The sequence below is a fragment of the Diachasma alloeum genome, unplaced genomic scaffold, assembly GCF_001412515.2.
Source record: "Diachasma alloeum isolate Michigan unplaced genomic scaffold, Dall2.0 Dall_scaffold_00933, whole genome shotgun sequence".
Lineage (NCBI taxonomy): Eukaryota > Metazoa > Arthropoda > Insecta > Hymenoptera > Braconidae > Diachasma > Diachasma alloeum.
In genome coordinates this window covers 64,152-85,187 of record NW_021681050.1, presented here as the reverse complement: position 1 = coordinate 85,187, position 21,036 = coordinate 64,152, and the positions used below count along the sequence as shown (strand labels likewise).

Genomic DNA, 21,036 nt, shown 5'->3' with positions numbered 1-21,036 from the left:
AGTCCTCGGCCACCACTGTCACGCGGGAAGTATAAACGGGGACATGAAGATCGGGGATGTAGGCTCCTGTGGATATTCATTAGCTTACGAGTATCCTTGTCCAACTGCTTCAGCTCATCCCTCCTCCATTGGAGCACGCCAAAGGAGTACAGAAGAACTGGAACAGCGAACATGTTTGTCGCGGCCACCTTGTTCTTTCCGGAAAGTTCGGNGAAGCACAGTAATGCAGTACTGGCCACAAACATCAGACGATATATCTTGGTGTCTTTTCTGGCTCCATTCATATACATGGCAATTTCGCTTCAGACGCTGAGCGATTTTTGTGTCGAAGGGCGGCATTCCGAAGCTGTCGAAATAGCTTCCTCGTCCATTGGAACCGAGGTAAATGGCAACCCAGTGGCTTCCTGCTTGGTTGGGGTTATCCGTGTTGATGATGATGCCACAGGGCCGGGACCATGTCCAGGGGACACGGTCAGCAGGGTAGACGCCTCCAATTCATGCATCGGTATGCGGTAGTAGCTTCAGGAGCTCAAGTGTATTCATAAGACGATGGTACGCAGGACAATAGTCGTGGCCTTGTGACCCGGGTAGAAAAAGTTTATGGTGTGACACCTGCTCGGTTGTTTGGACGCAACTAACGTAATTGTGTCCTGATCCTCTATTAAATAGTTTAGTATTCTTTTTCAGCTACTGTAGTCGACAATAACTTGTCTTGTTGAGTCAATTTCCAACAAATTATCGTATTCAGCATATAACAGACAATTTACATTTTGCTCTGTTGCTTTGTTGAATCGTACTTCAATACGAACACTCCCACTCTTTACGAGATTCCAATGACCGGCAGAACTTGCAGATAAATCGGGAGTCAGGTCAAAGGCGAATAAACAAAAGCCGTCGGAATATGCTAGACGAGATATGTTATTTCCATGGTCACTAAAATGCGTTCCAGTCCCCGCAAATAAGGTATTAAAAGCTTCCACATCTGGACACCCGTCAGAGGTAAAACTTAGTTGCAGGGGTTTCGAAGGTACTTGGCGTCCATCGACATTCAGGCATAAAAAGTTGATTCCAAAATTTTGGAAGTTGAAGGGATTCGTCTTTCTCGCTCCATTGAAACTGGGATTGTCGACAAATCCTAGTATAATTCTTTTAGGCAGTTGACCTAAAATTGCGTTCTCTATCGTCTCTCTCATAATTCCATTTTGCAGAACAAAAGATTTAACCTCAACACGGGTCAAGGGATATTTTGTAGTTGTCTTTGCAAGCGTTTTAGCGTGAGCTATCAATATTCCAGGGCTGAGTTTCACGCGTCGAACAATTAATGAGGCCTCTACAATATTTACTTTATAATTAAGTGTAGTATCGTCCATGAGACAATATTCATCCTTTGCGCAGATAAGACGAACACGTAGCTCTACACCGTTCATCAAAAATTTATCTTGATTGAAAACGCCACAATGCAAATGTCCCAGCAGATCAAACGGTCTTCCACCTTTCGTAAATACTTGTCCAGAGATTAGGCCTTTATTTTTTTTCACATCAGCGCCCACAACTGCAGCAGTATCCATAGCGCCAGCGGTATCAGTTGACCATAGAGCCATTCCAAGATGCGAGGACTTGGCATCTTCTCCATAGCTTAGCAACATGTCAATATATGCTCTATAGGCGTAGAGGTTATTTGGCGGCATAACAACTTTTTGATTGAAATATACATTCACTTGGTTAAACATTGAATGAAAAAAATTATTCACAGGACCGACGGTATCCTCAACAGCAGCAGTGCCATCGAGTCTCAAAATTTTCGCTCGAATTTTTATCATAGTGTGTGCCAAATCGATGTATTCTTCTCCATGGCCTGGTACGATCAATTCGATTGGGGCGTCGTCCGATAAAATAGACACAGGATTATAATAAACAAATTGAGAATTTTCAATACTCGTCTGCGTCGGGGGTATAGCGAACAGATCGAGCTCCGATTTCATGGACTCGGAAGAGTGTGAATGTAGAAACGACATGATGATTAGTTGCAAATATCGTATAAATCGCGAGTCTTTCTCTTGGTTTTTGTTTTCACTTTTTTTCCTTTTTCTTATTTTTTTGAATCTTTCTCTTCTTTTTAGTCTTCCTCGTTTTGGATGTCTTGGCAGACCCGCGTCCAGTGAGCTTATGAGATGCGAGGCGTTTACGCTTTCTTTTATATCCTGATCCACGCATCATGGACCCAATTTTTTCCTGTGCCTTCCTTTTTAATTTTAATCCCGACTCCGCTAGCCGATCCTCCAGCGCCACCTTTAAGGGTTTTCTGTTTGTCACTACATCGCCTACAACTCGAGCTCGAGCTGCAGNTTGACCATAGAGCCATTCCAAGATGCGAGGACTTGGCATCTTCTCCATAGCTTAGCAACATGTCAATATATGCTCTATAGGCGTAGAGGTTATTTGGCGGCATAACAACTTTTTGATTGAAATATACATTCACTTGGTTAAACATTGAATGAAAAAAATTATTCACAGGACCGACGGTATCCTCAACAGCAGCAGTGCCATCGAGTCTCAAAATTTTCGCTCGAATTTTTATCATAGTGTGTGCCAAATCGATGTATTCTTCTCCATGGCCTGGTACGATCGATTCGATTGGGGCGTCGTCCGATAAAATAGACACAGGATTATAATAAACAAATTGAGAATTTTCAATACTCGTCTGCGTCGGGGGTATAGCGAACAGATCGAGCTCCGATTTCATGGACTCGGAAGAGTGTGAATGTAGAAACGACATGATGATTAGTTGCAAATATCGTATAAATCGCGAGTCTTTCTCTTGGTTTTTGTTTTCACTTTTTTTCCTTTTTCTTATTTTTTTGAATCTTTCTCTTCTTTTTAGTCTTCCTCGTTTTGGATGTCTTGGCAGACCCGCGTCCAGTGAGCTTATGAGATGCGAGGCGTTTACGCTTTCTTTTATATCCTGATCCACGCATCATGGACCCAATTTTTTCCTGTGCCTTCCTTTTTAATTTTAATCCCGACTCCGCTAGCCGATCCTCCAGTGCCACCTTTAAGGGTTTTCCGTTTGACACTACATCGCCTACAACGTTAATTCCCGCGTTGAGAACTTTTTTACCGACTGCTCGAGCTGCACTACCGAGGACGGGCAGAATTCGACGAAAGAGGCTCCCGAGGAAAGCCCCAATTCCATGGCCCCGTTGATATGGGCTCCCAACATAGACCCGTCCGAAATTATTGTATCTCTCCACTGATGCTCCACCAGCCTGGTTCGCGTAATATGCAATGTAAGGACTCATTTTGCTGGTTAATCAATTCTCATGAAATGAAGTATCACGTTCAAGGGTCCGTACTCGAATGGTATCATTTCACCACGATTGCACCTTATATCTATTTCAATTGTGCGAAATGAGTATCTCATCAACGGAATATAATGAGGATTTGAAAAAGTAGCACAGTGTGTGGCTCCATATGTATAACCAGAAGCATTGAATGGTACCACTCGTAAAAGAGATGACTGCACATCACCTGTTACATAGGGTACACAAAGGTCACTATAGATGAACAAGCTTTCAGGTAAACCCCTGGCCGGACTGGCAGGTAGATATCGCTCACAATACGGCTTTGCGTTTGTGAAACTATGCACGCGCCTCTCAAACCCCAACATATCAGCCAATTTATCCGAAAAGTCGAATGCGTGTACCGTGCTACCGCATGTTTTGGAGGTGCAATGTCTTCCAATTTTCACAAAGCCTTGTTTGTTAGAATACTCAAATTTTGTATGATCCTTCAAGGGTGCAAACTTATTCATGAAACCCACGAGATCGGTCAGGTCCTTGAAAACCGCAGTAGGTAGAAAAAATGTTTGTGGTAGATTTGCCTTGCTCTTATTGTCTGTTCCGCTACTAACAAAGTTGGAGGAGGCATCTTTCCTATCACGTATATGTAAAAAATTATTATTATTTATTTATTATTAATGCTTTTGGGATACATTGCCCCTTCGCATGGGGGTAGAGAAAGTCTTAAGTACATTGAGTGTTTATGAGTTATGTTTGTTTGTTATGTTTGATTGTGCATACAAGAGCGGCTCATATCACAAGAAATACATTTGGGGTTCCCAGATAGTGAAGAAACTGAGTAGATTAGATTTTGTGCTATACAGTAACATCATAGAATAGATAATAGTTAGAATTACTGACAGAAACTGATTGATCTTTGAGAGATTCGTGTAGAGGCATTCATTACGTCTAAGCGTCTTCTCGTTGTAAGACAGTTCGATATAAAATAATATAAGCATTTATTTTCAGTGAAGTGTGCATTAAACACAATCATGCTTAAGGTTTGACCAGCCAGATTAGGCAGTTTATCATATAGTATATCGTGCAGGTGTGAAGTGGCAGAACATTCCATACAGGAGTGCTGAATCCTATCAAGTCTATTGAGATCACAATAATTGCATATGTGCTTTGCTTTAAAATTAACTCTCACATTATCAATATAAAAATAGCACACATAATTATTTGAAAGTCTCACTTGGGCTAGCAGTTTCTTAATATGTAGGTCGTGATTCTCGAGTAGGTAATTAGCTCTCCATGCCAGGCTAGTTTTGTTAAAGAAAGGGGTGAGTTGCCCGGAGCTTGAAATCCTCCAGCTATTCAAATTATTCTCCCTTAGCATACTTTCATATCTATTAAAAATTTCTACTGTTTTACCTGCTAGGGCTGCATGATCAAGGTTATAGAATAAGTCAGAGGAGTTGGTGATCTCTAGAAGATCCCGTATACACGAGAGCCAATTATAACTAGTATCACAGTGGTCACTTCGACACAGTTGAGAGAGCCTTTGTATACAGATATTTGGAAGATGAGAGCTATCACATTTCAGAATTTTCAAAAGCCAATCCCATGTCAGCTTCATAATTCTATACTTAATATGAGGGATATTCGTTTCAAGCCTTAGGGCCCACCCTGGGGTGCAGCGCGAAAGGCTAAGGGTTCTTTTGAAGAAGTCCAACTGGGCCCTTTCTAGATCTTCAGAGTGAAGTAAACCCCAGGCGGGGATAGCATATAGGAGAGTTGAAGAGACGAGGGCATTATACAGGGTAGCGTAAGAGTTCAAGGAGTTAATTCTTGCACTAAAGAGGCATTTTAAAGCTGTTCCTGTAGCTATTTTTGCTTTGGCAATAGCATTTCTGGCAGCTTCGTTACAAAAACCATTTCTGGAGAGCGGGACACCTAGATACATGTAGGACCTTACCACCTCGAGTTCAGAACCTTTATACATTTTAAATCTCGAGGCAAGATTCTTAAATGTTCCTGATCTTTTGAAAATCATAATTTTCGTTTTAGATATATTAACAGATAGGCCGTTCAGGTCACAGTATTCCGAGAGAACCCTGAGCGCTCTTTCCAATTTAATGTGTGAATCAACCAAGATGGCGGTGTCATCGGCGTAAAGTAGCATTAAGACATCGTTTATCCCATCTATATTTAATCCAACTATGTTTCTATCTCTGAAGAACTGCTCGAAATCTGCTATGTATAAGATAAACAAAAGGGCGCTCAAGGTTTCTCCCTGAAGAACACCCTCTGTGACATCAAATTTCTCAGTGTATTGATTATTACTCTTGATTCTGATGTTGGCACAATCATATAGAGATTTGATTATTCTGATGAGTTTGGAGCTGATATTCAGATCCGCCAGCTTGATCCAGAGTCTATCGTGGGGCACCGAGTCTAATGCGCATCGAAAATCAACAAATATGGCATATACTTCACGTTTAGGTAATCTGAGCTGAAGCTGCACCGCTGTGAGCAGCGTGAAAATCGCCTCAGTGCATCCACGACCGGCTCTAAAACCAAACTGAGATTGGGGAAGTATTTTCTGCTCTTCAGCCCATTTTTCGAGTCGCTCTTTAATGATATACGTGAAAAGTTTTGTTATGTGATTTACCAGAGCAATTCCTCTGTAATTCAATGGGTCAGTAGGATCACCTTTTTTAAAAATCATTATTATAGTTAGTTCGCCCCACGATTCTGGATATATTTCCGATCTTAAGACAGAGTTGAACAATTCAATAAGAATCAATTTGCCATTGAAAGGAAGCGCATTATAAAACTCATTGGCTATCAAGTCAGGACCTGTTGCTTTATTGCATTTTAATTTCTTTATAATCAAATCAAGTTCATTCATCGTAATCATTTTCTCATGTTCATAGACTCGGTTAATAGTAGGTATGAAAAAGGGGGTGTCCTTTGGAGGGTAGATTGAGGCACAAAAATTATTCCAGCTTTCGATGGGGATTTTACAAGTCATGCCTGAAACGGGTTTCATACTCTTAAAGTTTTCCCAGAAATTTTTTGACAAACTTGGATTATTTAGGGCTGACATTAGTTTGAACTTACTTTCTTTTTTCTTAAAATTAATGAGTGATTTATAGCCGTTTCTTGACATATACAAGTTATTTCTAGCAGCGATAGAATATCTATTTTTCTTGAAAATCCGGCTGAGCTTCGACACCTCAGCTTTTTTCTCAATTACATTGTGGTCTTTTGCCCATGAGGGCACCTGCTTTGAAGAATGAAATTTCAGTGGTGAGAGCAAAGGCTTCATTAAACCAGCTTGCTCGGACGCAGTAATAATGATATCGTGTAATGCAGAGCTGAATTCATCAGGGGAAGTGTAGGAGTGGAACGGACGATTGTTAATTAAGGAGTTAATGGCTCTTTCGTAGGTCAGGATAGAATCTGCGGCATGCGGGGCCCCATTTTGGTATGAAGAGAGAATCAGGATTCAGAGGTGGGAGTTGAGAGGATGTGGGAAGAGGAGCGGGGTCTGTTGGTGGATCGTCGGTGAGGTTATGAATGAACAGGGAAACCGGGAAGTGATCAGCGAGAGGGATTGATTGATCTACACTAAGGTCTGAGATTACGTCTAATGAGGAGGCCTTGACGAAGACCAGATCGATAACGCTTGAACCAGAGTGACTCAAAAATGTCCAGTTGGCAGGTCTGTCTCTACTTACCCTTCCATTAATAAGAATTAAACCATTTTTATGCATGAACTCAATCACGGTGGGTCCTCTGGGACAGACAAAAAGATCGGTGTTCAAGTCGTCTTGATGACATGCGGTATTGAGGAATAGGTCAGGTGAAAGAGAGTCAGAGCCGCCAACCCGAGCATTCAGATCACCGCCAATGATGAGCAGGTCATCCCCAAAGGCCTCCTCAATTCTATCTAGTAGTCTTTGTAGTTTGTCTAAAAAAGATACAAGATCACTTGAGCGTTGTGAATATAAATTTCCAATAATAAAGTTTGTCGACTCGAAACAAAATCTACAACAAATCCAGGAGTCACAAATACTTATCAGATAACTAGGTTCTTTCGAGAGAAATCCAAGTCCTCCACTAGGTCGCCCGACCTTGTGCTTCAACGAAGCGTTTCTCCAGTGGCTGGAATATCCCTTCAAAGCGCTGGGTACGTTGAACGGAGGTGATAGCAGCATGGTTTCAGTGAAGCAGTAGACGAAGGCATCTTGAGAGGTTATTCCGCTTGATAGAAGGTTGTTGAAGCCGTGGAGATTCCAGAAAACGATCTGCAACCTTCGGCCCCTCAGCAGTTTTTTGAACGAGTTTGGGTGTTTCTACGACTTTGACTCGGAGAGATCTGTTGCGGTGAAGAAGTTTGAAACTCCATTGCATGGCTGGATGTTTCTTGCAGGGGTTGATTCTTCCTGTGTGGACCAGAACTGGCCGGCGTAAACTCCTGTATAGAGTCATTCCAGCGATATACGACGTTGTCAATTGATAATCTAGAGGGGGTAAACCATACTGATTTTCCCTCGGTTTTGGCTAGCTTGGCTCTTTCCCTGATTTTCCTGGCAATAAGGCTTTCGTGAGAGGTCAGGTCTCTCTCAATATAAATATTACGAAAGAGTACATTTTGTCCTAGGTTTTTTTTGTTGCTCAGGATTTTCTCCCTTCCCTCGATGGATTTAAGTTGGACAATAATAATGTTGGGTATTTTGCCTGCTAGAGGGATAAATCTAACCTGTGCTACCTCGTCTGGAAGATTGAAGCCGTCCTTAAGCAGATTTCTCACGTCTCGATCAGCTGAGGCTGTAGATGAGCACATCCCACTCATCACAATATTTAATTTCTTATTTTCTCTTTCCAACAGATCAATTTTCCTTTGTAGTTGTGGGATAACAGAATCTGGGTGAGTATAATCCCCTTGAGCGGGCTTGATAGACTAGAGACGAGAAAATCTTTCATCTACATACGTCTTAAATGCATCATGCTGAGATTGTAGTTGGTTATGGTTGAGTGTAACCTGAGCCTCCAGATTCTGACAGGTCTGCTTAATATCATTCTTGTACATTGCCAGATCACTCTTTATCTGATTGGTTGCGTTGATCGAATCTTGGAGGAGGGTAAAAAGCTTGTCGAATTGATCCTTGGCGTTCCACGATTGCGGCTTTTATGTCAGGATTACGCGCAACACGAAATTGAATTTTTTTATCAGAGAAAAATTTTTGGACACTGCTAGCCATAAATTCTTTTCCCTTGTCAGTTTGTATACAAACAGGCTCACGACCACCCCTCCTTCCCATTATACGTTTAAAGCCCTCGAGTACCTGCGGTGCCGACTTGTCCTTCAATGCTTCAACCCAGGCAAACTTGCTTAAAACGTCAATGACCACAAGTAAATATGAAATACCATCATTGTATGTCTTTAGTGATCTCAACTCAACCAAATCAGCCTCCCATACATCATCAATGTTTGTTACTGTATAATGAACCGTGGACATTTACGTCTGATGTTTGTGGAGTGTATAAGTATTCTGGGCATTAAGCCAGTTTTTTATTTCATTTTCAGGTATTTCTTTTTTGTGCTTTGACAAAATATTTCTAGCCCCCGTATATGCCTCCGGCTCTGGAGGGCTAAAATATGTCCTCGATAGTTTTTCTTCGTTTAAAACGGAAGCCATGATAATAGTCCTGAGTCCTCCACTTTGTAAGGAGGGTTTATGTGTGCTTTTTTTCAAGTTTTTACGCATACGATGTACAAGAGAGGTACGGGGTGTATCACCTTTCCCTGTATGACGCTCATCTATAAAGTCCTCGTCCTCTCAAATTTCAAGTGCTTTTCGACGTTTAATAACTGGTAGTGCAGGTGGAGGTCGATGAAATTTAGGATTGGCCAGAAACTCCCGAGGTGTGTTTAGACTTTGAAGATACATCGCAAAATGTTCCCATCCTTTAGCTGAATATGTTTTCCGTGCTCTGGCCACATCTTGTATCAGATCCACAATAGTAACGCCAGTTAATGATGTCCCATCCAAAGTCACTTGTCATTTTGCATCCCACTTGAGTCTTTTACTAGTGTCAACGGCTTCTATATATTCAAGTATACCTGAGGCTTTTCTTTGGTATACTGCAGGTACAGTAACCACAATAGAATTTGGATCGTATCGTTCGCTCGACCCCGTCTCGTCGGGGGTCTCCGTTTCTTGCACAGGTATTTTACTCTGCTGTGTATAAAAGAAATACCTTCTCAGAACGTCATTATACAATTTCCATTTTTCATGATCGTCCTTGGGTTTTTTCGAATTTAAAATTTCCAATAATTGAGCATCCAATCGACTTGTAACGGTACCAGGGGTTTGAGCTGATGGCTGAATTTCTTCAACTAATTCAGTTAAAACACGGTGAGCATCATGTGTGGAATTTTGTTTTAGCCGTGCCACACTATCTTCTGGTACAAGTATCATTTTTCGTGCATGCTCCATCGCTATACAACTGCTGAGATGAGCGCACTTATAAGCGACCCCAATAACATGGGTAAAAAAAGCACCGCCTTTCTGATTGATGATTTTTTTCTTGCTGGATAAACTCTGATTTTTATCAGCTAACTTCCTCAAAAGTTTTTTATGTTTGCACAATTTTGACTTTTCGCAAGTTTTCAAAGGAATATTTCCCTGCAGCAAATTCAGAGCACACTTACAAATGCAGCGAATCAAATCTTTATTAGCGTGTTTTATTATTGCTTGTCGTAACCTAGCAGGAGCGTGAATGAGCGCGTATAATAAGGCAGTATTCTTTTCTCCGAGCGACTTGCGAACACAGCCGCTTCCAGAGCGACTTGTCTTTGCCATTACACATGAACAACTGGTACACTGCGCAATGAGCCTTTTCCTTTTATATTGTAATCCTTTCGTGGAATATAAACATATTGATAGGGATCGCTAGGGTNGAAATTGAAGGCCAGAGCTGACAAGGGCGAAATACACGAGATGTGGCAATTCGTTCGACAATCCAAGGGTAAAATGCAACGTAAGGTAGCCCAGCGCCTGACCCGTGCGGCTAGAGTCATTGTTCCTGAGGATGGCNATGAACAACTGGTACACTGCGCAATGAGCCTTTTCCTTTTATATTGTAATCCTTTCGTGGAATATAAACATATTGATAGGGATCGCTAGGGTATACATTGGTACGAAATCTGCAGTTTTCAGGAGTCGACTGTTTTAAATCAAGCAACAAATATCCATGAGCCTCCGATGTGGCGTCAAAATAGGCCTCCTGTAGAAATTTTGGGTGCTCTGGGTACATCTGACGAGCCAAATGTGCTATTTATGCACGATCTCGAGGATTTTTGAATACGACAATATAATTTGTATTCAATGAAATATCTCGATGTCCTTTTTCTTGGTGGAATAAATTTTGAGATATAAACATAACACTGAGATTTTTGTGATGACTGCCTTTTGTGAATAAGTCGACTATTGCACCATTCGATGATTCACGCATCAAGTCGTCCACACCAACCAATTTTGGTTTATTATCATCAAAATCTCCGGGTCTTGGTAAGCCCTCTCGAAATTCGACAAAATTTTTGCCATAATCCGAATATCCATTCTACCACTCAGCATAATAGAAAATCCCTTTTTCAATCGGTGTATCACACATTTCTTTAATTTCTTTCAAAAATCTTTCAACAAAAAATGTTTTCCCACAACCTGTGGGTCCACAAATCATGGCAGTGAAGGGATGTTTCCACCTTGTATCCATGTTGCCGTCTGATTAAGGATTGTANAAATTTACCTTCATTTTTTGGCGCTGTATATTATTGTGGACATTGTAATAAGCCTTACAGTGCACGAGGACATGTTTGTGATAAAACTTGTGACAGATGTCTGAAGAATCCTCCATGCGATCGTACAATCGTCAATAAAATTGGGTGCGATGAGTGTAATCGAGAATTCCATGGCCAGGAGTACTTTGAACAACATAAAAAAGCTGGATCTTTTAGTGGAAGCAATCCTATTCTATGTGCTCACATAAAATTGTGTAAAAAATGCAATGTGAAAATTGACTATCGGAAAGGTCAAAAACACGTGTGCCATAAGTATTATTGCTCTGTGTGTCAAAAGGACGAAGATATTTCCCATCTATGCTACATGCCTACATTAAAAATCAAGAAAAAATCAAAAAAGAAACGCGTGGCATTCGTTTTCTATGAATTTGAGACGAGACAAGACGAGGTGATGCAGGGAACTGATGACGTCAACATAGACATACCCACCCTTTGCGTGGCTCAAGCCGTGTGCGACTTCTGTGCTGGCATGAACGATGACGACATTATGAAAACTGAGGAGAATATTGGAAGCCCATGCAGTGTGTGTAATCCTCGAGAACATGTTTTTGATGGTGAGGATCCTGTGCGTGGGTTTGTTAATTACATCACGTCAATGGGTAAGGCGTATAGAAAAGTAGTCTGTATTGCTCACAACGCGAAAGGTTATGACTCACAATTTATTCTGAGGGATGTTATGCGTCGGATAAACAGCGAAATTGAAGCAATTATTAACGGCACAAATATAATCTTGATGGATTTTGGGGATAATAAGTTTATAGATAGTTTGAATTATTTCCATATGGCTTTAGCCAGTGTACCGAAGGCCTTTGGTTTAGGAGATATTGCAAAAGGCTATTTCCCACGTTTTTTCAATAAACGAGAGAAACAAGAATACGTTGGGCCTGAGTAACGTTGGGCCTGAGAATACGTTTACCTGAGAGAAAATATTATGGCGCGGATACGATGAATGTGCAGGATCGAGCAAAATTCTTAACTTGGTACAATGAACGCGTAGCCGAAAATTGCCAGTTTGATTTCTATAAAGAAATTTTGCATTATTGTAGACTCGATGTTACAATTTTAAGGAAAGCGTGTGTGGAGTTTCGTAAATTAATCATGAATGCTGGGAATGTTTGCCCATTTGCAGAGTGTGTAACGATTGCTTCGACGTGTATGCGCATTTTTCAAATAAATTTCTTGAAAGAAAAACAGATAGGTATTATACCTCAGGGCGGTTATCGTTTAGGAAAAACGCAATCAAAAGTAGCGATTGAGTGGTTACTCTGGCGCGAGCATTGCGAGAATCATCGAATAATACACGCCGGGCGGACTCGCGAGCACAGAACGGAATCAGGGCATCGGCTAGATGGTTATTGGGAAGATGTTGAAAATAATAAAAAATATGCATATCAGTTTCACGGCTGTTATTGGCACGGTTGTCCACGGTGTTTCAAGTTTAATAGAGATAAAGAGTTGAGCCATAAGGATACATTAGACAGTCGATATGAGAGACCAGGAGCAATTACAAGGGAATTACAAGAAATTACAAGGGAATTGCAAAACTTGGGTTACGAAGTCGTTGAAATGTGGGAATGCGATTTTATTCGTAAAAAAAAGACAGATCTCCAACTGTCAAATTTTCTTGAAAATATCGATCAACAAATGTTTGTTGCTTTTGATTCTCGAGACGCGTTTTTCGGTAGACGTACGGGAAATACCGTAACACACCATGAAAAAATTCGATATGTCGACGTTTGTTCTTTATATCCATATGTTTTAAAGACGGGGATTTTTCCTATCGGTCACCCCATTGTACATGTAGGGAACGATTGTCAGCACATATGTCCTAATAATGATATTTCGTGGATAGAGGAACTTGTGAAATGCCGCATTTTACCCCCGCAACGATTATTTCACCCAGTTTTACCTGTCAAAACACACGGTAAGCTACTGTTTCCTCTCTGTCGGTCATGCTGCGAAGGTTTAGTGCAAGACAATTGCCCTCATGGTGACCCCACTGATCGCGAGTTTGTGGGGACTTGGGTCGCCCCAGAGCTGCGTAAAGCCGTAGAGGTGGGGTATAAAATTTTGGAAATTAGTGAAATTTGGGAGTATAAAAAAACAACACGTTATGATCCTATGACACGAACAGGAGGTTTATTTGCCAAGTATATAAACACTTTTTTAAAAATCAAACAAGAGGCTTCCGGTTGGCCGGCAGAATGCATAGATGATGAATCCACGGATAGATATATATCCGAATATGAGGCGAGAGAGGGAATAAAACTCGACAAGGATAAAATTCAAAAAAATGTTGTTTAAACTCTCCCTTTGGTAAATTTGGGGACGTTGTTATTGCGGCTTATACAACAGCTCACGCACGTCTCAAATTATATTCTTATTTAGAAAAACAGCAAGAACCCGTTTTATATTATGATACAGATTCGGTTATTTACGTGAGCGATGGAACTAACGAGTTACCACTGGGGAATTTTCTGAGTGACTTGACCGACGAAGTAGAGGGCTATGGAGAAGGGAGTTTCATTACGTCTTTTGTCTCTGGCGGTACAAAATTTTATACTTATCGCGTGAAGAAACCGGATGGAAACATCGCAGAAGTTAGTAAAATACAAGGCGTTAGGCTAAATTATGACACGCGTAAACAGATTCAGTACGACTCGATTCGTGCCCTCGTTGTTGATAAGGTAGAGCCTTCCCAGATCAACTACAAGAGTATACGACGGACAATGTACCATGACGTCATCACGAAACACGAGAGCAAGATTATCCGCGCGACGGGCCCGCAACGAAGCCTTGATAATGGCGCTGCAACCCTCCCCTACGGATGTAAGACAAAACGACGCGCGATTGTACCCGGCGAATGAAAAATATTTTTGATTTTTGAGGTAGAGATTAGGGATTAGATGTAAGACTTAGTATTGAGAAGTAGACTTGAGATTTAGTTTCAGACTTAACGCTAGATATAAGCTAGATTAAGTTTTTAGATTTTATTTAGGTTGAGATTTTTAGTAGAAACTAATAAACATTTTTTATAAATTCAAACTAGATATAAATTTTTATTTGTGTAATTTTTTTTTTAAAGAATAAATTTTTTCAAAATGAAACAAAAAACGTGAACTTTTTTTTTGTTTTTTCCTAAACACTCATTTTAGAGTGAAGTAAATTTTTCAAGGTATTTTATTGTTGAAATGAAGAAGAGGAATATATAATGTATTTTTTTAAATTCAAAAACCCTAATTCTAAAAAAATTCATTTTTTTTTATCTAAAACTTAAAACTAAAACTTAAAACTAAAAGTACATTTTTTAAAAAGAAAATACATTATATTATTATTATTATTATTGCGGTGCCTTCCTAGCGGCTGTGTGTTCACTCCCACTCCTCGAGGTCCCAGTTGTCCTCGCTCTGGTCTGGACGGGGCGGGGCATCTCCGAAGAGGATGTGAAGGTCCCACGAATCCTCCACGTAATAAAAGCCGAGAGCTTCCTCGCTCTCGGCCTCTAACTGTCTGGCCTCACGCCTTAGAGCCCGGACACACTGAGCTCTGGGGGTGAGTAGGCCAAGTCCGCCCTCCCACCGATCGCCTCTCTGAAACAAAAAAAAAGACACCAATTAATAAAAGATGATGAAAAATGAGGAAACAAGAAAGACAGTAGTTTGGGAATGTGTGTGTGTGTGTGTGCGTGTGTGCGTGTGTGTTTGTTTGTGTGTGTGCGCGCTCCGCCCTGGCATGCAGGGCTCTGATGGCGAAGATATCTTCGCCATCAAGAATCTCACCCTCCTCATCCTCCCAACGCAGCCACTGGTTGGCTGCTCTGAGGTAGGCCCTCTCCCTGCTGGTCTTCTGCATCTGAAAAAAAGATTTTAAAAAATAATGAAAATTTTTTTTTCATTACAAAAAACAACGCGAGTGATAATTTTTTTTTGAATGAAAAAACGCGAGCAAAAAGTTTTTGTAATGAAAGAAAAATCTAACACGAAAGACGTTTTCACGACAGAAAACGCGAGCAAAATTTTGGATGAAAACCGAAAAAAACAGACAAAAAACGAAAACAAAACGACCGAAAACCGAACAAAAAATGCATGCGTTTTCCGTAAGAGGGAGTTCAAAAACGAACAGAAAACGACGAAAACCGAACAGAAATGAACAAAAATTGAACGAATCATTTAAAACGCGAAAAAACGAACACGAAAAAATTCACGAAAAACGAGCACTAAAATAACACGGACACGGAAAACGCGAGACGAAAATCGAAAAAAAAAAGAAAACCAAACACTAAGAAAATTACTAAAAAACACGAAACCCTAAAACACGGAAAAACGAAAAAAAACTGAAAATATAAATAAATAAAAACTTACCATACGGGTGATAACCACCCTGCAGACATCCTCCTGGGCGATCAGTGGAACCACCATTTTTTTTATAATGAAAAGAACACAAAAAACAGGAAAAAAACACATAAAACACAAAATAATCCTGAGGACCGAAGGGGAGGTTATATATGATGGTCCGAGAGACTTCGCAGCTTATATAGCTGCAGAAGTCCTCCTACCATCTACCCCCTGAAACCCTTTAGACAGTGAGGAGGAAAAAGACATTCAAGGGAAGAAAACGGGTGAAAAACAGGGAAAATTGAAAATTCCCCTCAATCCCTCTGGACAGTGAAGAGGAAAAAGACGTTCAAGGGCAGGAAACAGGAACAAGACGAGGAAGGAGAGAGTGAAACTTCCCCTGACTTCCAGGAGCAGGAAAACAGCAAGGCGTAGGAGAGGGAATATTGAAGGTTACGTTAAATGAAAGTTGAAATGCATTTTTAATGCTCAAATGTATTTACCGTTTATTCAATGTTTCAAGAAATGTTACAGAATGATGCATAATTATCAAATATATGAATAAATTTTCAGTCAAAGAAAATACTCGGGGACAACAGATCAAAATTGAGAGACTGACGGGCCAATCGGTCCTGATTGTCGATCTGCTCCAATTCCTTATCAATCTCGTCAAGCTCCTGCTGATGCTGTGTTGACATATCTTGAATGCGATGTACTTCTTCTTGCATGAGTTCATTTTCTTCCTCGCGCTCCCGATTTTCCAGAGCTGCAGCAATCTCTGCTAATTCGGCCTCAATTTCCTCAATACTCTTTCGAGGCTCTTGGCACTCTGGAACAAGAAAAAAATCAAATTCAACTAATAAACACAAAACTCCGAATAAATTGATGTGAATATATCTCAAATATTCACCTTTAGGGTTTGGAGATATCTCATTTGATGCTCTAGGCTGGGCAGCAACCCCTTGATGATCGAGCACAAAATCGATTATTGATGGAGTCTTTGGAGTTGTTCGGATTGTTTCAATGGGGGCCAAAGTTTCCCAAAATCGATTAGCAGTTTCTGGACTTGCTGGGATGATTTCCATTGGCTGTATCATTTCTGGAGTCTGAGAAATAAGATCAATGGTCTCCGGGGTCTCTGGGATGATTTCCATCGATGATTGTGACTCTGACACGATCTCGGGTCTCTTGGGGATGATTTCCAGCGACAATTGTGACTCTGACGCGATCTCCGGGCTCTCGGGGATGATTTCCATCGATGATTGTGACTCTGACACGACCTCAGGGCTCTCGGAGGTGATTTCTGTAAATGTATGGTCCTCAGAGCGATTTTTTTCGTACTCACGAGCCCTGAATTGCCTCTGTTTTTCCTTGGCCAATTGCCTCCTTTCCCGAGCGTTCAATTCAGCCTTCTTCTTCTTTTCAGCGATTTTTAAGCGGTTTTCACGAGCCCTGAATCGCCTCTGTTTTTCCTTGGTCAATTGCCTCCTTCTTTCCCGAGCGTTGAATTCGGCCTTCTTCTTTGCAGCGATTTTTAAGCGACTTTCACGAGCACGTGCTTTTTCTTGCTTCTTTTCTTCAGTATCCTTTATTTTTTCCTTCTGCTGTTGCTGCTTTTCCACCACATTTTTATTTTATAGGGACAAATTTTCATCACACACTTGATTGGAAATATCAAGATCGTCTTCCAGCATATTCATCCACAAGTTTTTATCCTCCGTGCTCACTTGAATAATTTCAGTTTTTTTAATCGCATCCACAATTTTGGAATCACTTTGAGCGCTATGGGGTGATTTATTGATCAACCATCTTCCCGAGTTTTTCTTCTTTTCAGTCACTTGGGTGCCAGGGCCAATGTTTATGGCAGGTCCGGGGTTGAAGGCTTCACGTTGCTGGAGTTTCACTTTTTTTAGCATTTTTTCAATCTTTTTTTTTCTTCACTATTATTTTCCACTATCCGATCACTCACTATTTTTATTCCATTTTGATTTTTCATCTTCACAGAATATCGAGGTACTTTTCGTTTAAAACTTCCAGGCTTATAACCTGTTGGGCGCACTAAACTTCCACTGTTTTTGGGAGATGGGCTCACTTGACTTGATGGCATTTTTTCGGAAACGCAAATGTAGTCAAAACACCCTCGTAAGGCTCTTTTATGCAACACTAGTTGGGAGGAGGAGCTACGAGTTTTCCATATTTTGGAAAATCTAACCTTGGTGGGGAGTCCTCAATATCCTATGAGAAATAAGCCTCTAGTTTTTCTTTTTCAGCCCACTTCGTTTGCATTTGCTGTCTATTGTAAAGAAAGACCAGTGATTGGTCGTTTTTGCTTATAGATCAGTGTCTCCTCCCCCGCAGGGAAATAGTATTCTTCGCTGCACTCCCTATAGAATTAAGGCCAGGCAAATTTTTCGGCCACTCTCGCTTTTGTCATGTTACAAAATTTTCCAAAAAAGAATAGTGAATATTTATCCAAAACGGAATAAATATTCACTAAGAAAAATTGTTCGTAAAACCTTTACAACGTCCTCGCAACCGAAAAGTCGCTCGTGGCACGCTGATTCAGCGATCATAGCATATCAAACCCATGGTTCGCGAAACTTGAGCTGGAAATCGTGCGATCGGACCACGAAACATCCCGTCCGTTTTCGCTAAATACTCAATTTTCCCCTTGGAAACTAATTGGGCCCGGCAACAATTGCCACGATTAACATTCACTATCGACTTAGATGNTCACTTGAATAATTTCAGTTTTTTTAATCGCATCCACAATTTTGGAATCACTTTGAGCGCTATGGGGTGATTTATTGATCAACCATCTTCCCGAGTTTTTCTTCTTTTCAGTCACTTGGGTGCCAGGGCCAATGTTTATGGCAGGTCCGGGGTTGAAGGCTTCACGTTGCTGGAGTTTCACTTTTTTTAGCATTTTTTCAATCTTTTTTTTTCTTCACTATTATTTTCCACTATCCGATCACTCACTATTTTTATTCCATTTTGATTTTTCATCTTCACAGAATATCGAGGTACTTTTCGTTTAAAACTTCCAGGCTTATAACCTGTTGGGCGCACTAAACTTCCACTGTTTTTGGGAGATGGGCTCACTTGACTTGATGGCATTTTTTCGGAAACGCAAATGTAGTCAAAACACCCTCGTAAGGCTCTTTTATGCAACACTAGTTGGGAGGAGGAGCTACGAGTTTTCCATATTTTGGAAAATCTAACCTTGGTGGGGAGTCCTCAATATCCTATGAGAAATAAGCCTCTAGTTTTTCTTTTTCAGCCCACTTCGTTTGCATTTGCTGTCTATTGTAAAGAAAGACCAGTGATTGGTCGTTTTTGCTTATAGATCAGTGTCTCCTCCCCCGCAGGGAAATAGTATTCTTCGCTGCACTCCCTATAGAATTAAGGCCAGGCAAATTTTTCGGCCACTCTCGCTTTTGTCATGTTACAAAATTTTCCAAAAAAGAATAGTGAATATTTATCCAAAACGGAATAAATATTCACTAAGAAAAATTGTTCGTAAAACCTTTACAACGTCCTCGCAACCGAAAAGTCGCTCGTGGCACGCTGATTCAGCGATCATAGCATATCAAACCCATGGTTCGCGAAACTTGAGCTGGAAATCGTGCGATCGGACCACGAAACATCCCGTCCGTTTTCGCTAAATACTCAATTTTCCCCTTGGAAACTAATTGGGCCCGGCAACAATTGCCACGATTAACATTCACTATCGACTTAGATGCCTTCAGAGCACGTCCAATGAGATCGAACTCCTTGGATCTATACGCGTACGGAACTTATTTAATTTTGCCAAACGTACAAGTTGGATTCAAGTAAAAACTATCATTAATTTAGTGAAGAAAAAGTAAAATTTGAAAAGGGATAGACATATCTGCCCCGGATCGGTCGACAAGCTGCGAATTGTTTGTTACGGTTTGTGGAAGAAATTCTGTGCAAGGACACATGCTAAATAAATTGTTTAGGAACTTAACAATCGTACAACTGTGAACTTTAGATAAGTGAACTTTAGTATTAATCTAAAATCTTAGTGCAACAATTTGATAAAACAAACTTTTAAAATTTGAGTGAAATAGAAGTGAACAAAATATATAGAACCACAATCGAATTTTCGACACTCAGCAACACTCTGAAGAACACATTGGATTATTAATTAAACTATTGTGTAAAATCAGTTTGAGACTTTGACCAAGTGATTGATCATATTTTCGAACAAGGAGAAGAGGGGTCTGTTTCTGACAAGGAAGCCAAGATTAAAATTAAGGAACTAAGAGGAATCCCGCGAACAGGCGAACATCCGATCTGACCTTCATATAAGTAAGTAAATGAGCAAAATAAAATCGTAGAAAATCTGGCGAATAGTTTTGGTTAGCGTAAATGAAAATTGTTCAAAAGTTAGAAGTATTAATAAATACCTCCGCGAATAAAAGTAATGAACTCTCCAGATCGGCGCAACTGAACACAAAAAGTGAATTCACAAAATTGAAGAATATTGCTCACTGTATATGATAATGAATAAACACTAAAAAGGGAAACTTCAATTGGTTCTGTTTTTGATTATTGCTTGATTGCCCCAAAACAAAAAGAAAATCCTTCGTCTTCAGATGCATGTGCTTCAAAGGTAAGGATCCGCTAAATAAAAAAAATTATTTTATTCAATAAACAAGAAAATGGCTTAATGATCAACATAATTATTTTTAAGTTTATCGTTTGCAATTCTCATGTTTATCACACTTTGTATAATCTCCTTTTTTCTATACCACTGAAATAATATATCCCTGATTTCCACATCTTGTATAATAACATATTACTATTAAACAGGATTGCACTTTTCACCAAATGCAAAGTCTTATCATTTTTCGCGTATTTTCTATCGTTTAATAAACTAGCGATAGCGATGCTTCTCAGCGATGGAGGATTACACATCATTCGAAAACTCTCTTCTATCTCATCGTTGGATTCAGCCGGTTCTTTGTTGTAGCATACTTGGAAAATGGTATACATATCCATTCCATTCTCGTCTTGACCACATAATCTATCCCTTCGATACTTGATATGTATTTTACTCCTTTCTCTTTTACTTTTGTCTATGCAGCAACATTCATCACCTGATTGGAAATCATCTACTTGACATTCTAGTTCTTTTTCCGCCACGATCATTCGTTTTTTCGGCGGTATGTACTTTTCATCTTCCGTGTATTTATCAACATATACACGTATGCGTTTCTGACGAAATCTAGGCTTTCGTTTTTCCCTGTAATTCTCACTTGGTGACCGATCTGCGAGATATTTATCGAATAGTTCGACGTCTTGATCTCTCCAAATTTTGTTCATTTTTACTGTCCTAAATATATTTTCACGTATGACTGACAACAAATAAATCCAAGTCACTCGTATTTAAAAAATTTCGCAGTGGCGGGGCAATATTATAGGAGTGGGGGTAGCATGATAGAGGGGAGGGTAATATACATCATATGAAATCCATGGTAGTGGGGGGTCATGTGTGACGCCGACGCCGCAGCTCTCCCTA

The 21,036-nt window shown here is 40.3% G+C and overlaps 1 pseudogene; it reads right to left on the bottom strand.

The window, feature by feature from the left end:
- The window catches only part of LOC107045416, a 34,235-nt pseudogene extending 25,866 nt beyond the window's left edge, over nucleotides 1–8,369 (bottom strand).
- Between the last annotated feature and the right edge of the window lie 12,667 nt (nucleotides 8,370–21,036).